Below are 16298 nucleotides of genomic sequence, written 5' to 3'. Positions count from 1 at the left end.
TGGAGGAATAGTTTACAGATTTGGAGAAAATCTGAGATGTTTCTCTTGACAAAAGAAACACTGCAATGCCCTCTCTGAGGATCGAACTCAGGACCTTCAGATTATGAGACTGACGCGCTGCCTACTGCGCTAAGAAGGCTGCTTGAAACCGCTAACAAATGCGTCTACACACCATGAAGAGGGAAGGTAGCAAAAATGCTGTTCTCATGTTGGAATATCAATACACTTCGGTTGCCTCGCTGGATTAAAATCGTCTGCAGTTATAATGGTCAGAAGACTGCTCTTTCCCAGTGCTTAAACCCACACCCCATACATTTAGCCATGCAAAAGAAATCAGGGCATACCATTCACCTCTCTAAGAAAGATCGTGCCATTTTTTCCTCCACATAACTGAGAATGAAATGGACTAAAACCCAGAATTAACATGCCGCCCCTAGCCGTAGATGCATCTAGATCTCAACACTGTACATGCTAATGTAACATAGCTGTGTGTCCTGCAAAAAGAGCAGGGGTACCTTAAGTCATCTCACAAGATGTGGAAACAGCACTCAACCATATCCTTCTTTGATGTATCCTGAACCAGTTGCCTTGAATACTCTGGCTTTTTTCGATTGCATCTAGCTGTTGTGTGTGGGGAATTATTCATTCTAGAGTCAACCTTATTCCATAAAAAACGGTGCTAGAAAATCCAGCTGTAAATCATATGGAATTCCACACCTGACGCTTCCCATTCCAGTGTCATATGTGGTGAATGTACATTCAATAGAATTCCAGGTTTCCATGCGTGGAGCAAGGTCTCCCTCTACAGGATGTGGGGATGTAGCTCAGTGGTAGAGCGCATGCTTAGCATGTATGAGGCCCCGGGTTCAATCCCCGGCATCTCCAGCTTTTCGCCATGCTAATCTTGCCTTTTGACAGATAGCTAGGCTGGCATCATGAGTAAGGAAGTGAGATGTCATGCAGCTGGTGCCAGAACCCCACTTTCTTCGCCTTGCAAAACCTTTTGAAATGGGGCTATCTCATTTCCCGTGTTTATAGAAAAAAATAATCTTGCTTCCATAAGAAACCAAAGTGGTGATTTATCTTGGTATTCTTAGTATAGAAAACGGGCACAGCTGTCTTGGTCATTTATTTGAATTCTTCCTCTAAACCAGAGACTCTTACCAGAAGGTTTAAGAAAAACAGAATGTTTTCTTCATCCTAATCCCTTCTGAATGGTCCATTAATCTACTGGTTTTGCTTTTCCAGTTCCTTTCACAGAAGCATTAAAAATGCATGTTCTTCATGCTCCGTACGGAGTAATGACTCTCCTAACTTTCTGTCCTTTCCTTCATGTTCCCATGCTGTCATCCTTTTGCCAGAAATGCTTCCAAAGGGCTGTGGATTCCTCGGCCCCATGCCCTTTCAGGAAAACTCCTTTCTGTAGGATTTCTAATTCTAGGTCCCCTGCTTTCCTTCACGCCAGCACAGCACATTCAGGTAGGTAAGCAGTCCCCCTTTATGGTGATAAGATGTAGCTGAGAATGCACTCTAGGAAGTGGCAATTTGTAGAGCAAGCTGCAGGTCATATTCATGATTTTCAAGATTAGACTGCAGTACTCCCACCCCACTCCCGCCGCAACCATTATTGAAAGAAAGATGAATGCAGCATGGAAAGCTGTACTGCCTAATCCTCCGATAGCTCAGTTGGGAGAGCGGAGGACTGTAGTGGAGAAACAGAAATCCTTAGGTCGCTGGTTCAAATCCGGCTCGGAGGAGTTTCCCCTTTTTTGTTTTCCATAGCTGCTTTCTCTCTTGTTAAAACATTATGTGCCCCTCTGATTGAGAAACATTTCCCTAGCTCCAAATAAATGCTAGGACAGAAGGGTAGACTTCTTCTGCTTTCCAATGAAATTGACCACATAGTCATTTCTGAGGGATGTTGGAAGAGAAATAAACAAGGACCTGCAGATCAGAATTCATTCCAAAGCCTTGACTAAATATATGAAGGCACTTGGAAGACTTCCAGTTTCATTGTACCAAGGTAGATGTTTCGGCAGCCGAACCAGCTAAAACTCACCTACAATGAGTGGCCATGGATATGAAAGAGGGAATCTACAAAGACACCAACTCCTTAAAACTGAGCAAGATGCAATGTGGAGGAATAGTTTACAGATTTGGAGAAAATCTGAGATGTTTCTCTTGACAAAAGAAACACTGCAATGCCCTCTCTGAGGATCGAACTCAGGACCTTCAGATTATGAGACTGACGCGCTGCCTACTGCGCTAAGAAGGCTGCTTGAAACCGCTAACAAATGCGTCTACACACCATGAAGAGGGAAGGTAGCAAAAATGCTGTTCTCATGTTGGAATATCAATACACTTCGGTTGCCTCGCTGGATTAAAATCGTCTGCAGTTATAATGGTCAGAAGACTGCTCTTTCCCAGTGCTTAAACCCACACCCCATACATTTAGCCATGCAAAAGAAATCAGGGCATACCATTCACCTCTCTAAGAAAGATCGTGCCATTTTTTCCTCCACATAACTGAGAATGAAATGGACTAAAACCCAGAATTAACATGCCGCCCCTAGCCGTAGATGCATCTAGATCTCAACACTGTACATGCTAATGTAACATAGCTGTGTGTCCTGCAAAAAGAGCAGGGGTACCTTAAGTCATCTCACAAGATGTGGAAACAGCACTCAACCATATCCTTCTTTGATGTATCCTGAACCAGTTGCCTTGAATACTCTGGCTTTTTTCGATTGCATCTAGCTGTTGTGTGTGGGGAATTATTCATTCTAGAGTCAACCTTATTCCATAAAAAACGGTGCTAGAAAATCCAGCTGTAAATCATATGGAATTCCACACCTGACGCTTCCCATTCCAGTGTCATATGTGGTGAATGTACATTCAATAGAATTCCAGGTTTCCATGCGTGGAGCAAGGTCTCCCTCTACAGGATGTGGGGATGTAGCTCAGTGGTAGAGCGCATGCTTAGCATGTATGAGGCCCCGGGTTCAATCCCCGGCATCTCCAGCTTTTCGCCATGCTAATCTTGCCTTTTGACAGATAGCTAGGCTGGCATCATGAGTAAGGAAGTGAGATGTCATGCAGCTGGTGCCAGAACCCCACTTTCTTCGCCTTGCAAAACCTTTTGAAATGGGGCTATCTCATTTCCCGTGTTTATAGAAAAAAATAATCTTGCTTCCATAAGAAACCAAAGTGGTGATTTATCTTGGTATTCTTAGTATAGAAAACGGGCACAGCTGTCTTGGTCATTTATTTGAATTCTTCCTCTAAACCAGAGACTCTTACCAGAAGGTTTAAGAAAAACAGAATGTTTTCTTCATCCTAATCCCTTCTGAATGGTCCATTAATCTACTGGTTTTGCTTTTCCAGTTCCTTTCACAGAAGCATTAAAAATGCATGTTCTTCATGCTCCGTACGGAGTAATGACTCTCCTAACTTTCTGTCCTTTCCTTCATGTTCCCATGCTGTCATCCTTTTGCCAGAAATGCTTCCAAAGGGCTGTGGATTCCTCGGCCCCATGCCCTTTCAGGAAAACTCCTTTCTGTAGGATTTCTAATTCTAGGTCCCCTGCTTTCCTTCACGCCAGCACAGCACATTCAGGTAGGTAAGCAGTCCCCCTTTATGGTGATAAGATGTAGCTGAGAATGCACTCTAGGAAGTGGCAATTTGTAGAGCAAGCTGCAGGTCATATTCATGATTTTCAAGATTAGACTGCAGTACTCCCACCCCACTCCCGCCGCAACCATTATTGAAAGAAAGATGAATGCAGCATGGAAAGCTGTACTGCCTAATCCTCCGATAGCTCAGTTGGGAGAGCGGAGGACTGTAGTGGAGAAACAGAAATCCTTAGGTCGCTGGTTCAAATCCGGCTCGGAGGAGTTTCCCCTTTTTTGTTTTCCATAGCTGCTTTCTCTCTTGTTAAAACATTATGTGCCCCTCTGATTGAGAAACATTTCCCTAGCTCCAAATAAATGCTAGGACAGAAGGGTAGACTTCTTCTGCTTTCCAATGAAATTGACCACATAGTCATTTCTGAGGGATGTTGGAAGAGAAATAAACAAGGACCTGCAGATCAGAATTCATTCCAAAGCCTTGACTAAATATATGAAGGCACTTGGAAGACTTCCAGTTTCATTGTACCAAGGTAGATGTTTCGGCAGCCGAACCAGCTAAAACTCACCTACAATGAGTGGCCATGGATATGAAAGAGGGAATCTACAAAGACACCAACTCCTTAAAACTGAGCAAGATGCAATGTGGAGGAATAGTTTACAGATTTGGAGAAAATCTGAGATGTTTCTCTTGACAAAAGAAACACTGCAATGCCCTCTCTGAGGATCGAACTCAGGACCTTCAGATTATGAGACTGACGCGCTGCCTACTGCGCTAAGAAGGCTGCTTGAAACCGCTAACAAATGCGTCTACACACCATGAAGAGGGAAGGTAGCAAAAATGCTGTTCTCATGTTGGAATATCAATACACTTCGGTTGCCTCGCTGGATTAAAATCGTCTGCAGTTATAATGGTCAGAAGACTGCTCTTTCCCAGTGCTTAAACCCACACCCCATACATTTAGCCATGCAAAAGAAATCAGGGCATACCATTCACCTCTCTAAGAAAGATCGTGCCATTTTTTCCTCCACATAACTGAGAATGAAATGGACTAAAACCCAGAATTAACATGCCGCCCCTAGCCGTAGATGCATCTAGATCTCAACACTGTACATGCTAATGTAACATAGCTGTGTGTCCTGCAAAAAGAGCAGGGGTACCTTAAGTCATCTCACAAGATGTGGAAACAGCACTCAACCATATCCTTCTTTGATGTATCCTGAACCAGTTGCCTTGAATACTCTGGCTTTTTTCGATTGCATCTAGCTGTTGTGTGTGGGGAATTATTCATTCTAGAGTCAACCTTATTCCATAAAAAACGGTGCTAGAAAATCCAGCTGTAAATCATATGGAATTCCACACCTGACGCTTCCCATTCCAGTGTCATATGTGGTGAATGTACATTCAATAGAATTCCAGGTTTCCATGCGTGGAGCAAGGTCTCCCTCTACAGGATGTGGGGATGTAGCTCAGTGGTAGAGCGCATGCTTAGCATGTATGAGGCCCCGGGTTCAATCCCCGGCATCTCCAGCTTTTCGCCATGCTAATCTTGCCTTTTGACAGATAGCTAGGCTGGCATCATGAGTAAGGAAGTGAGATGTCATGCAGCTGGTGCCAGAACCCCACTTTCTTCGCCTTGCAAAACCTTTTGAAATGGGGCTATCTCATTTCCCGTGTTTATAGAAAAAAATAATCTTGCTTCCATAAGAAACCAAAGTGGTGATTTATCTTGGCATTCTTAGTATAGAAAACGGGCACAGCTGTCTTGGTCATTTATTTGAATTCTTCCTCTAAACCAGAGACTCTTACCAGAAGGTTTAAGAAAAACAGAATGTTTTCTTCATCCTAATCCCTTCTGAATGGTCCATTAATCTACTGGTTTTGCTTTTCCAGTTCCTTTCACAGAAGCATTAAAAATGCATGTTCTTCATGCTCCGTACGGAGTAATGACTCTCCTAACTTTCTGTCCTTTCCTTCATGTTCCCATGCTGTCATCCTTTTGCCAGAAATGCTTCCAAAGGGCTGTGGATTCCTCGGCCCCATGCCCTTTCAGGAAAACTCCTTTCTGTAGGATTTCTAATTCTAGGTCCCCTGCTTTCCTTCACGCCAGCACAGCACATTCAGGTAGGTAAGCAGTCCCCCTTTATGGTGATAAGATGTAGCTGAGAATGCACTCTAGGAAGTGGCAATTTGTAGAGCAAGCTGCAGGTCATATTCATGATTTTCAAGATTAGACTGCAGTACTCCCACCCCACTCCCGCCGCAACCATTATTGAAAGAAAGATGAATGCAGCATGGAAAGCTGTACTGCCTAATCCTCCGATAGCTCAGTTGGGAGAGCGGAGGACTGTAGTGGAGAAACAGAAATCCTTAGGTCGCTGGTTCAAATCCGGCTCGGAGGAGTTTCCCCTTTTTTGTTTTCCATAGCTGCTTTCTCTCTTGTTAAAACATTATGTGCCCCTCTGATTGAGAAACATTTCCCTAGCTCCAAATAAATGCTAGGACAGAAGGGTAGACTTCTTCTGCTTTCCAATGAAATTGACCACATAGTCATTTCTGAGGGATGTTGGAAGAGAAATAAACAAGGACCTGCAGATCAGAATTCATTCCAAAGCCTTGACTAAATATATGAAGGCACTTGGAAGACTTCCAGTTTCATTGTACCAAGGTAGATGTTTCGGCAGCCGAACCAGCTAAAACTCACCTACAATGAGTGGCCATGGATATGAAAGAGGGAATCTACAAAGACACCAACTCCTTAAAACTGAGCAAGATGCAATGTGGAGGAATAGTTTACAGATTTGGAGAAAATCTGAGATGTTTCTCTTGACAAAAGAAACACTGCAATGCCCTCTCTGAGGATCGAACTCAGGACCTTCAGATTATGAGACTGACGCGCTGCCTACTGCGCTAAGAAGGCTGCTTGAAACCGCTAACAAATGCGTCTACACACCATGAAGAGGGAAGGTAGCAAAAATGCTGTTCTCATGTTGGAATATCAATACACTTCGGTTGCCTCGCTGGATTAAAATCGTCTGCAGTTATAATGGTCAGAAGACTGCTCTTTCCCAGTGCTTAAACCCACACCCCATACATTTAGCCATGCAAAAGAAATCAGGGCATACCATTCACCTCTCTAAGAAAGATCGTGCCATTTTTTCCTCCACATAACTGAGAATGAAATGGACTAAAACCCAGAATTAACATGCCGCCCCTAGCCGTAGATGCATCTAGATCTCAACACTGTACATGCTAATGTAACATAGCTGTGTGTCCTGCAAAAAGAGCAGGGGTACCTTAAGTCATCTCACAAGATGTGGAAACAGCACTCAACCATATCCTTCTTTGATGTATCCTGAACCAGTTGCCTTGAATACTCTGGCTTTTTTCGATTGCATCTAGCTGTTGTGTGTGGGGAATTATTCATTCTAGAGTCAACCTTATTCCATAAAAAACGGTGCTAGAAAATCCAGCTGTAAATCATATGGAATTCCACACCTGACGCTTCCCATTCCAGTGTCATATGTGGTGAATGTACATTCAATAGAATTCCAGGTTTCCATGCGTGGAGCAAGGTCTCCCTCTACAGGATGTGGGGATGTAGCTCAGTGGTAGAGCGCATGCTTAGCATGTATGAGGCCCCGGGTTCAATCCCCGGCATCACCAGCTTTTCGCCATGCTAATCTTGCCTTTTGACAGATAGCTAGGCTGGCATCATGAGTAAGGAAGTGAGATGTCATGCAGCTGGTGCCAGAACCCCACTTTCTTCGCCTTGCAAAACCTTTTGAAATGGGGCTATCTCATTTCCCGTGTTTATAGAAAAAAATAATCTTGCTTCCTTAAGAAACCAAAGTGGTGATTTATCTTGGCATTCTTAGTATAGAAAACGGGCACAGCTGTCTTGGTCATTTATTTGAATTCTTCCTCTAAACCAGAGACTCTTACCAGAAGGTTTAAGAAAAACAGAATGTTTTCTTCATCCTAATCCCTTCTGAATGGTCCATTAATCTACTGGTTTTGCTTTTCCAGTTCCTTTCACAGAAGCATTAAAAATGCATGTTCTTCATGCTCCGTACGGAGTAATGACTCTCCTAACTTTCTGTCCTTTCCTTCATGTTCCCATGCTGTCATCCTTTTGCCAGAAATGCTTCCAAAGGGCTGTGGATTCCTCGGCCCCATGCCCTTTCAGGAAAACTCCTTTCTGTAGGATTTCTAATTCTAGGTCCCCTGCTTTCCTTCACGCCAGCACAGCACATTCAGGTAGGTAAGCAGTCCCCCTTTATGGTGATAAGATGTAGCTGAGAATGCACTCTAGGAAGTGGCAATTTGTAGAGCAAGCTGCAGGTCATATTCATGATTTTCAAGATTAGACTGCAGTACTCCCACCCCACTCCCGCCGCAACCATTATTGAAAGAAAGATGAATGCAGCATGGAAAGCTGTACTGCCTAATCCTCCGATAGCTCAGTTGGGAGAGCGGAGGACTGTAGTGGAGAAACAGAAATCCTTAGGTCGCTGGTTCAAATCCGGCTCGGAGGAGTTTCCCCTTTTTTGTTTTCCATAGCTGCTTTCTCTCTTGTTAAAACATTATGTGCCCCTCTGATTGAGAAACATTTCCCTAGCTCCAAATAAATGCTAGGACAGAAGGGTAGACTTCTTCTGCTTTCCAATGAAATTGACCACATAGTCATTTCTGAGGGATGTTGGAAGAGAAATAAACAAGGACCTGCAGATCAGAATTCATTCCAAAGCCTTGACTAAATATATGAAGGCACTTGGAAGACTTCCAGTTTCATTGTACCAAGGTAGATGTTTCGGCAGCCGAACCAGCTAAAACTCACCTACAATGAGTGGCCATGGATATGAAAGAGGGAATCTACAAAGACACCAACTCCTTAAAACTGAGCAAGATGCAATGTGGAGGAATAGTTTACAGATTTGGAGAAAATCTGAGATGTTTCTCTTGACAAAAGAAACACTGCAATGCCCTCTCTGAGGATCGAACTCAGGACCTTCAGATTATGAGACTGACGCGCTGCCTACTGCGCTAAGAAGGCTGCTTGAAACCGCTAACAAATGCGTCTACACACCATGAAGAGGGAAGGTAGCAAAAATGCTGTTCTCATGTTGGAATATCAATACACTTCGGTTGCCTCGCTGGATTAAAATCGTCTGCAGTTATAATGGTCAGAAGACTGCTCTTTCCCAGTGCTTAAACCCACACCCCATACATTTAGCCATGCAAAAGAAATCAGGGCATACCATTCACCTCTCTAAGAAAGATCGTGCCATTTTTTCCTCCACATAACTGAGAATGAAATGGACTAAAACCCAGAATTAACATGCCGCCCCTAGCCGTAGATGCATCTAGATCTCAACACTGTACATGCTAATGTAACATAGCTGTGTGTCCTGCAAAAAGAGCAGGGGTACCTTAAGTCATCTCACAAGATGTGGAAACAGCACTCAACCATATCCTTCTTTGATGTATCCTGAACCAGTTGCCTTGAATACTCTGGCTTTTTTCGATTGCATCTAGCTGTTGTGTGTGGGGAATTATTCATTCTAGAGTCAACCTTATTCCATAAAAAACGGTGCTAGAAAATCCAGCTGTAAATCATATGGAATTCCACACCTGACGCTTCCCATTCCAGTGTCATATGTGGTGAATGTACATTCAATAGAATTCCAGGTTTCCATGCGTGGAGCAAGGTCTCCCTCTACAGGATGTGGGGATGTAGCTCAGTGGTAGAGCGCATGCTTAGCATGTATGAGGCCCCGGGTTCAATCCCCGGCATCACCAGCTTTTCGCCATGCTAATCTTGCCTTTTGACAGATAGCTAGGCTGGCATCATGAGTAAGGAAGTGAGATGTCATGCAGCTGGTGCCAGAACCCCACTTTCTTCGCCTTGCAAAACCTTTTGAAATGGGGCTATCTCATTTCCCGTGTTTATAGAAAAAAATAATCTTGCTTCCTTAAGAAACCAAAGTGGTGATTTATCTTGGCATTCTTAGTATAGAAAACGGGCACAGCTGTCTTGGTCATTTATTTGAATTCTTCCTCTAAACCAGAGACTCTTACCAGAAGGTTTAAGAAAAACAGAATGTTTTCTTCATCCTAATCCCTTCTGAATGGTCCATTAATCTACTGGTTTTGCTTTTCCAGTTCCTTTCACAGAAGCATTAAAAATGCATGTTCTTCATGCTCCGTACGGAGTAATGACTCTCCTAACTTTCTGTCCTTTCCTTCATGTTCCCATGCTGTCATCCTTTTGCCAGAAATGCTTCCAAAGGGCTGTGGATTCCTCGGCCCCATGCCCTTTCAGGAAAACTCCTTTCTGTAGGATTTCTAATTCTAGGTCCCCTGCTTTCCTTCACGCCAGCACAGCACATTCAGGTAGGTAAGCAGTCCCCCTTTATGGTGATAAGATGTAGCTGAGAATGCACTCTAGGAAGTGGCAATTTGTAGAGCAAGCTGCAGGTCATATTCATGATTTTCAAGATTAGACTGCAGTACTCCCACCCCACTCCCGCCGCAACCATTATTGAAAGAAAGATGAATGCAGCATGGAAAGCTGTACTGCCTAATCCTCCGATAGCTCAGTTGGGAGAGCGGAGGACTGTAGTGGAGAAACAGAAATCCTTAGGTCGCTGGTTCAAATCCGGCTCGGAGGAGTTTCCCCTTTTTTGTTTTCCATAGCTGCTTTCTCTCTTGTTAAAACATTATGTGCCCCTCTGATTGAGAAACATTTCCCTAGCTCCAAATAAATGCTAGGACAGAAGGGTAGACTTCTTCTGCTTTCCAATGAAATTGACCACATAGTCATTTCTGAGGGATGTTGGAAGAGAAATAAACAAGGACCTGCAGATCAGAATTCATTCCAAAGCCTTGACTAAATATATGAAGGCACTTGGAAGACTTCCAGTTTCATTGTACCAAGGTAGATGTTTCGGCAGCCGAACCAGCTAAAACTCACCTACAATGAGTGGCCATGGATATGAAAGAGGGAATCTACAAAGACACCAACTCCTTAAAACTGAGCAAGATGCAATGTGGAGGAATAGTTTACAGATTTGGAGAAAATCTGAGATGTTTCTCTTGACAAAAGAAACACTGCAATGCCCTCTCTGAGGATCGAACTCAGGACCTTCAGATTATGAGACTGACGCGCTGCCTACTGCGCTAAGAAGGCTGCTTGAAACCGCTAACAAATGCGTCTACACACCATGAAGAGGGAAGGTAGCAAAAATGCTGTTCTCATGTTGGAATATCAATACACTTCGGTTGCCTCGCTGGATTAAAATCGTCTGCAGTTATAATGGTCAGAAGACTGCTCTTTCCCAGTGCTTAAACCCACACCCCATACATTTAGCCATGCAAAAGAAATCAGGGCATACCATTCACCTCTCTAAGAAAGATCGTGCCATTTTTTCCTCCACATAACTGAGAATGAAATGGACTAAAACCCAGAATTAACATGCCGCCCCTAGCCGTAGATGCATCTAGATCTCAACACTGTACATGCTAATGTAACATAGCTGTGTGTCCTGCAAAAAGAGCAGGGGTACCTTAAGTCATCTCACAAGATGTGGAAACAGCACTCAACCATATCCTTCTTTGATGTATCCTGAACCAGTTGCCTTGAATACTCTGGCTTTTTTCGATTGCATCTAGCTGTTGTGTGTGGGGAATTATTCATTCTAGAGTCAACCTTATTCCATAAAAAACGGTGCTAGAAAATCCAGCTGTAAATCATATGGAATTCCACACCTGACGCTTCCCATTCCAGTGTCATATGTGGTGAATGTACATTCAATAGAATTCCAGGTTTCCATGCGTGGAGCAAGGTCTCCCTCTACAGGATGTGGGGATGTAGCTCAGTGGTAGAGCGCATGCTTAGCATGTATGAGGCCCCGGGTTCAATCCCCGGCATCACCAGCTTTTCGCCATGCTAATCTTGCCTTTTGACAGATAGCTAGGCTGGCATCATGAGTAAGGAAGTGAGATGTCATGCAGCTGGTGCCAGAACCCCACTTTCTTCGCCTTGCAAAACCTTTTGAAATGGGGCTATCTCATTTCCCGTGTTTATAGAAAAAAATAATCTTGCTTCCTTAAGAAACCAAAGTGGTGATTTATCTTGGCATTCTTAGTATAGAAAACGGGCACAGCTGTCTTGGTCATTTATTTGAATTCTTCCTCTAAACCAGAGACTCTTACCAGAAGGTTTAAGAAAAACAGAATGTTTTCTTCATCCTAATCCCTTCTGAATGGTCCATTAATCTACTGGTTTTGCTTTTCCAGTTCCTTTCACAGAAGCATTAAAAATGCATGTTCTTCATGCTCCGTACGGAGTAATGACTCTCCTAACTTTCTGTCCTTTCCTTCATGTTCCCATGCTGTCATCCTTTTGCCAGAAATGCTTCCAAAGGGCTGTGGATTCCTCGGCCCCATGCCCTTTCAGGAAAACTCCTTTCTGTAGGATTTCTAATTCTAGGTCCCCTGCTTTCCTTCACGCCAGCACAGCACATTCAGGTAGGTAAGCAGTCCCCCTTTATGGTGATAAGATGTAGCTGAGAATGCACTCTAGGAAGTGGCAATTTGTAGAGCAAGCTGCAGGTCATATTCATGATTTTCAAGATTAGACTGCAGTACTCCCACCCCACTCCCGCCGCAACCATTATTGAAAGAAAGATGAATGCAGCATGGAAAGCTGTACTGCCTAATCCTCCGATAGCTCAGTTGGGAGAGCGGAGGACTGTAGTGGAGAAACAGAAATCCTTAGGTCGCTGGTTCAAATCCGGCTCGGAGGAGTTTCCCCTTTTTTGTTTTCCATAGCTGCTTTCTCTCTTGTTAAAACATTATGTGCCCCTCTGATTGAGAAACATTTCCCTAGCTCCAAATAAATGCTAGGACAGAAGGGTAGACTTCTTCTGCTTTCCAATGAAATTGACCACATAGTCATTTCTGAGGGATGTTGGAAGAGAAATAAACAAGGACCTGCAGATCAGAATTCATTCCAAAGCCTTGACTAAATATATGAAGGCACTTGGAAGACTTCCAGTTTCATTGTACCAAGGTAGATGTTTCGGCAGCCGAACCAGCTAAAACTCACCTACAATGAGTGGCCATGGATATGAAAGAGGGAATCTACAAAGACACCAACTCCTTAAAACTGAGCAAGATGCAATGTGGAGGAATAGTTTACAGATTTGGAGAAAATCTGAGATGTTTCTCTTGACAAAAGAAACACTGCAATGCCCTCTCTGAGGATCGAACTCAGGACCTTCAGATTATGAGACTGACGCGCTGCCTACTGCGCTAAGAAGGCTGCTTGAAACCGCTAACAAATGCGTCTACACACCATGAAGAGGGAAGGTAGCAAAAATGCTGTTCTCATGTTGGAATATCAATACACTTCGGTTGCCTCGCTGGATTAAAATCGTCTGCAGTTATAATGGTCAGAAGACTGCTCTTTCCCAGTGCTTAAACCCACACCCCATACATTTAGCCATGCAAAAGAAATCAGGGCATACCATTCACCTCTCTAAGAAAGATCGTGCCATTTTTTCCTCCACATAACTGAGAATGAAATGGACTAAAACCCAGAATTAACATGCCGCCCCTAGCCGTAGATGCATCTAGATCTCAACACTGTACATGCTAATGTAACATAGCTGTGTGTCCTGCAAAAAGAGCAGGGGTACCTTAAGTCATCTCACAAGATGTGGAAACAGCACTCAACCATATCCTTCTTTGATGTATCCTGAACCAGTTGCCTTGAATACTCTGGCTTTTTTCGATTGCATCTAGCTGTTGTGTGTGGGGAATTATTCATTCTAGAGTCAACCTTATTCCATAAAAAACGGTGCTAGAAAATCCAGCTGTAAATCATATGGAATTCCACACCTGACGCTTCCCATTCCAGTGTCATATGTGGTGAATGTACATTCAATAGAATTCCAGGTTTCCATGCGTGGAGCAAGGTCTCCCTCTACAGGATGTGGGGATGTAGCTCAGTGGTAGAGCGCATGCTTAGCATGTATGAGGCCCCGGGTTCAATCCCCGGCATCACCAGCTTTTCGCCATGCTAATCTTGCCTTTTGACAGATAGCTAGGCTGGCATCATGAGTAAGGAAGTGAGATGTCATGCAGCTGGTGCCAGAACCCCACTTTCTTCGCCTTGCAAAACCTTTTGAAATGGGGCTATCTCATTTCCCGTGTTTATAGAAAAAAATAATCTTGCTTCCTTAAGAAACCAAAGTGGTGATTTATCTTGGCATTCTTAGTATAGAAAACGGGCACAGCTGTCTTGGTCATTTATTTGAATTCTTCCTCTAAACCAGAGACTCTTACCAGAAGGTTTAAGAAAAACAGAATGTTTTCTTCATCCTAATCCCTTCTGAATGGTCCATTAATCTACTGGTTTTGCTTTTCCAGTTCCTTTCACAGAAGCATTAAAAATGCATGTTCTTCATGCTCCGTACGGAGTAATGACTCTCCTAACTTTCTGTCCTTTCCTTCATGTTCCCATGCTGTCATCCTTTTGCCAGAAATGCTTCCAAAGGGCTGTGGATTCCTCGGCCCCATGCCCTTTCAGGAAAACTCCTTTCTGTAGGATTTCTAATTCTAGGTCCCCTGCTTTCCTTCACGCCAGCACAGCACATTCAGGTAGGTAAGCAGTCCCCCTTTATGGTGATAAGATGTAGCTGAGAATGCACTCTAGGAAGTGGCAATTTGTAGAGCAAGCTGCAGGTCATATTCATGATTTTCAAGATTAGACTGCAGTACTCCCACCCCACTCCCGCCGCAACCATTATTGAAAGAAAGATGAATGCAGCATGGAAAGCTGTACTGCCTAATCCTCCGATAGCTCAGTTGGGAGAGCGGAGGACTGTAGTGGAGAAACAGAAATCCTTAGGTCGCTGGTTCAAATCCGGCTCGGAGGAGTTTCCCCTTTTTTGTTTTCCATAGCTGCTTTCTCTCTTGTTAAAACATTATGTGCCCCTCTGATTGAGAAACATTTCCCTAGCTCCAAATAAATGCTAGGACAGAAGGGTAGACTTCTTCTGCTTTCCAATGAAATTGACCACATAGTCATTTCTGAGGGATGTTGGAAGAGAAATAAACAAGGACCTGCAGATCAGAATTCATTCCAAAGCCTTGACTAAATATATGAAGGCACTTGGAAGACTTCCAGTTTCATTGTACCAAGGTAGATGTTTCGGCAGCCGAACCAGCTAAAACTCACCTACAATGAGTGGCCATGGATATGAAAGAGGGAATCTACAAAGACACCAACTCCTTAAAACTGAGCAAGATGCAATGTGGAGGAATAGTTTACAGATTTGGAGAAAATCTGAGATGTTTCTCTTGACAAAAGAAACACTGCAATGCCCTCTCTGAGGATCGAACTCAGGACCTTCAGATTATGAGACTGACGCGCTGCCTACTGCGCTAAGAAGGCTGCTTGAAACCGCTAACAAATGCGTCTACACACCATGAAGAGGGAAGGTAGCAAAAATGCTGTTCTCATGTTGGAATATCAATACACTTCGGTTGCCTCGCTGGATTAAAATCGTCTGCAGTTATAATGGTCAGAAGACTGCTCTTTCCCAGTGCTTAAACCCACACCCCATACATTTAGCCATGCAAAAGAAATCAGGGCATACCATTCACCTCTCTAAGAAAGATCGTGCCATTTTTTCCTCCACATAACTGAGAATGAAATGGACTAAAACCCAGAATTAACATGCCGCCCCTAGCCGTAGATGCATCTAGATCTCAACACTGTACATGCTAATGTAACATAGCTGTGTGTCCTGCAAAAAGAGCAGGGGTACCTTAAGTCATCTCACAAGATGTGGAAACAGCACTCAACCATATCCTTCTTTGATGTATCCTGAACCAGTTGCCTTGAATACTCTGGCTTTTTTCGATTGCATCTAGCTGTTGTGTGTGGGGAATTATTCATTCTAGAGTCAACCTTATTCCATAAAAAACGGTGCTAGAAAATCCAGCTGTAAATCATATGGAATTCCACACCTGACGCTTCCCATTCCAGTGTCATATGTGGTGAATGTACATTCAATAGAATTCCAGGTTTCCATGCGTGGAGCAAGGTCTCCCTCTACAGGATGTGGGGATGTAGCTCAGTGGTAGAGCGCATGCTTAGCATGTATGAGGCCCCGGGTTCAATCCCCGGCATCACCAGCTTTTCGCCATGCTAATCTTGCCTTTTGACAGATAGCTAGGCTGGCATCATGAGTAAGGAAGTGAGATGTCATGCAGCTGGTGCCAGAACCCCACTTTCTTCGCCTTGCAAAACCTTTTGAAATGGGGCTATCTCATTTCCCGTGTTTATAGAAAAAAATAATCTTGCTTCCTTAAGAAACCAAAGTGGTGATTTATCTTGGCATTCTTAGTATAGAAAACGGGCATAGCTGTCTTGGTCATTTATTTGAATTCTTCCTCTAAACCAGAGACTCTTACCAGAAGGTTTAAGAAAAACAGAATGTTTTCTTCATCCTAATCCCTTCTGAATGGTCCATTAATCTACTGGTTTTGCTTTTCCAGTTCCTTTCACAGAAGCATTAAAAATGCATGTTCTTCATGCTCCGTACGGAGTAATGACTCTCCTAACTTTCTGTCCTTTCCTTCATGTTCCCATGCTG

The 16298-nt window shown here is 43.5% G+C and overlaps 23 non-coding genes across 23 annotated transcripts; 15 read left to right on the top strand and 8 right to left on the bottom strand.

The window, feature by feature from the left end:
* Window positions 1-66: 66 nt before the first annotated feature.
* Window positions 67-139, bottom strand: TRNAM-CAU (transfer RNA methionine (anticodon CAU)). The gene has a single exon. It is a non-coding gene; the product is annotated as a tRNA-Met (tRNA).
* A 674-nt stretch (window positions 140-813) lies between these two features.
* On the top strand, window positions 814-885 carry TRNAA-AGC (transfer RNA alanine (anticodon AGC)). The gene has a single exon. It is a non-coding gene; the product is annotated as a tRNA-Ala (tRNA).
* Window positions 886-1671: 786 nt separating this feature from the next.
* Window positions 1672-1757, top strand: TRNAY-GUA (transfer RNA tyrosine (anticodon GUA)). Its single transcript is given in 2 exon segments — window positions 1672-1708; window positions 1722-1757. It is a non-coding gene; the product is annotated as a tRNA-Tyr (tRNA).
* A 445-nt stretch (window positions 1758-2202) lies between these two features.
* Window positions 2203-2275, bottom strand: TRNAM-CAU (transfer RNA methionine (anticodon CAU)). Its single transcript has one exon. It is a non-coding gene; the product is annotated as a tRNA-Met (tRNA).
* A 674-nt stretch (window positions 2276-2949) lies between these two features.
* On the top strand, window positions 2950-3021 carry TRNAA-AGC (transfer RNA alanine (anticodon AGC)). Its single transcript has one exon. It is a non-coding gene; the product is annotated as a tRNA-Ala (tRNA).
* Window positions 3022-3807: 786 nt separating this feature from the next.
* On the top strand, window positions 3808-3893 carry TRNAY-GUA (transfer RNA tyrosine (anticodon GUA)). Its single transcript is given in 2 exon segments — window positions 3808-3844; window positions 3858-3893. It is a non-coding gene; the product is annotated as a tRNA-Tyr (tRNA).
* A 445-nt stretch (window positions 3894-4338) lies between these two features.
* Window positions 4339-4411, bottom strand: TRNAM-CAU (transfer RNA methionine (anticodon CAU)). The gene has a single exon. It is a non-coding gene; the product is annotated as a tRNA-Met (tRNA).
* Window positions 4412-5085: 674 nt separating this feature from the next.
* TRNAA-AGC (transfer RNA alanine (anticodon AGC)) lies at window positions 5086-5157 on the top strand. The gene has a single exon. It is a non-coding gene; the product is annotated as a tRNA-Ala (tRNA).
* Window positions 5158-5943: 786 nt separating this feature from the next.
* Window positions 5944-6029, top strand: TRNAY-GUA (transfer RNA tyrosine (anticodon GUA)). Its single transcript is given in 2 exon segments — window positions 5944-5980; window positions 5994-6029. It is a non-coding gene; the product is annotated as a tRNA-Tyr (tRNA).
* A 445-nt stretch (window positions 6030-6474) lies between these two features.
* On the bottom strand, window positions 6475-6547 carry TRNAM-CAU (transfer RNA methionine (anticodon CAU)). Its single transcript has one exon. It is a non-coding gene; the product is annotated as a tRNA-Met (tRNA).
* A 674-nt stretch (window positions 6548-7221) lies between these two features.
* TRNAA-AGC (transfer RNA alanine (anticodon AGC)) lies at window positions 7222-7293 on the top strand. The gene has a single exon. It is a non-coding gene; the product is annotated as a tRNA-Ala (tRNA).
* Window positions 7294-8079: 786 nt separating this feature from the next.
* On the top strand, window positions 8080-8165 carry TRNAY-GUA (transfer RNA tyrosine (anticodon GUA)). The gene is given in 2 exon segments: window positions 8080-8116; window positions 8130-8165. It is a non-coding gene; the product is annotated as a tRNA-Tyr (tRNA).
* A 445-nt stretch (window positions 8166-8610) lies between these two features.
* TRNAM-CAU (transfer RNA methionine (anticodon CAU)) lies at window positions 8611-8683 on the bottom strand. The gene has a single exon. It is a non-coding gene; the product is annotated as a tRNA-Met (tRNA).
* A 674-nt stretch (window positions 8684-9357) lies between these two features.
* On the top strand, window positions 9358-9429 carry TRNAA-AGC (transfer RNA alanine (anticodon AGC)). The gene has a single exon. It is a non-coding gene; the product is annotated as a tRNA-Ala (tRNA).
* A 786-nt stretch (window positions 9430-10215) lies between these two features.
* Window positions 10216-10301, top strand: TRNAY-GUA (transfer RNA tyrosine (anticodon GUA)). The gene is given in 2 exon segments: window positions 10216-10252; window positions 10266-10301. It is a non-coding gene; the product is annotated as a tRNA-Tyr (tRNA).
* Window positions 10302-10746: 445 nt separating this feature from the next.
* Window positions 10747-10819, bottom strand: TRNAM-CAU (transfer RNA methionine (anticodon CAU)). Its single transcript has one exon. It is a non-coding gene; the product is annotated as a tRNA-Met (tRNA).
* A 674-nt stretch (window positions 10820-11493) lies between these two features.
* TRNAA-AGC (transfer RNA alanine (anticodon AGC)) lies at window positions 11494-11565 on the top strand. Its single transcript has one exon. It is a non-coding gene; the product is annotated as a tRNA-Ala (tRNA).
* A 786-nt stretch (window positions 11566-12351) lies between these two features.
* Window positions 12352-12437, top strand: TRNAY-GUA (transfer RNA tyrosine (anticodon GUA)). Its single transcript is given in 2 exon segments — window positions 12352-12388; window positions 12402-12437. It is a non-coding gene; the product is annotated as a tRNA-Tyr (tRNA).
* A 445-nt stretch (window positions 12438-12882) lies between these two features.
* Window positions 12883-12955, bottom strand: TRNAM-CAU (transfer RNA methionine (anticodon CAU)). Its single transcript has one exon. It is a non-coding gene; the product is annotated as a tRNA-Met (tRNA).
* Window positions 12956-13629: 674 nt separating this feature from the next.
* Window positions 13630-13701, top strand: TRNAA-AGC (transfer RNA alanine (anticodon AGC)). Its single transcript has one exon. It is a non-coding gene; the product is annotated as a tRNA-Ala (tRNA).
* Window positions 13702-14487: 786 nt separating this feature from the next.
* Window positions 14488-14573, top strand: TRNAY-GUA (transfer RNA tyrosine (anticodon GUA)). The gene is given in 2 exon segments: window positions 14488-14524; window positions 14538-14573. It is a non-coding gene; the product is annotated as a tRNA-Tyr (tRNA).
* Window positions 14574-15018: 445 nt separating this feature from the next.
* TRNAM-CAU (transfer RNA methionine (anticodon CAU)) lies at window positions 15019-15091 on the bottom strand. Its single transcript has one exon. It is a non-coding gene; the product is annotated as a tRNA-Met (tRNA).
* A 674-nt stretch (window positions 15092-15765) lies between these two features.
* Window positions 15766-15837, top strand: TRNAA-AGC (transfer RNA alanine (anticodon AGC)). Its single transcript has one exon. It is a non-coding gene; the product is annotated as a tRNA-Ala (tRNA).
* Window positions 15838-16298: the final 461 nt, after the last annotated feature.

Source organism: Pleurodeles waltl, unplaced genomic scaffold (genome assembly GCF_031143425.1).
Source record: "Pleurodeles waltl isolate 20211129_DDA unplaced genomic scaffold, aPleWal1.hap1.20221129 scaffold_107, whole genome shotgun sequence".
Taxonomy (NCBI): Eukaryota; Metazoa; Chordata; class Amphibia; order Caudata; family Salamandridae; genus Pleurodeles; species Pleurodeles waltl.
Note: the sequence above shows the minus strand (reverse complement) of the source record. Positions and strands in the feature narration are given on the sequence as shown.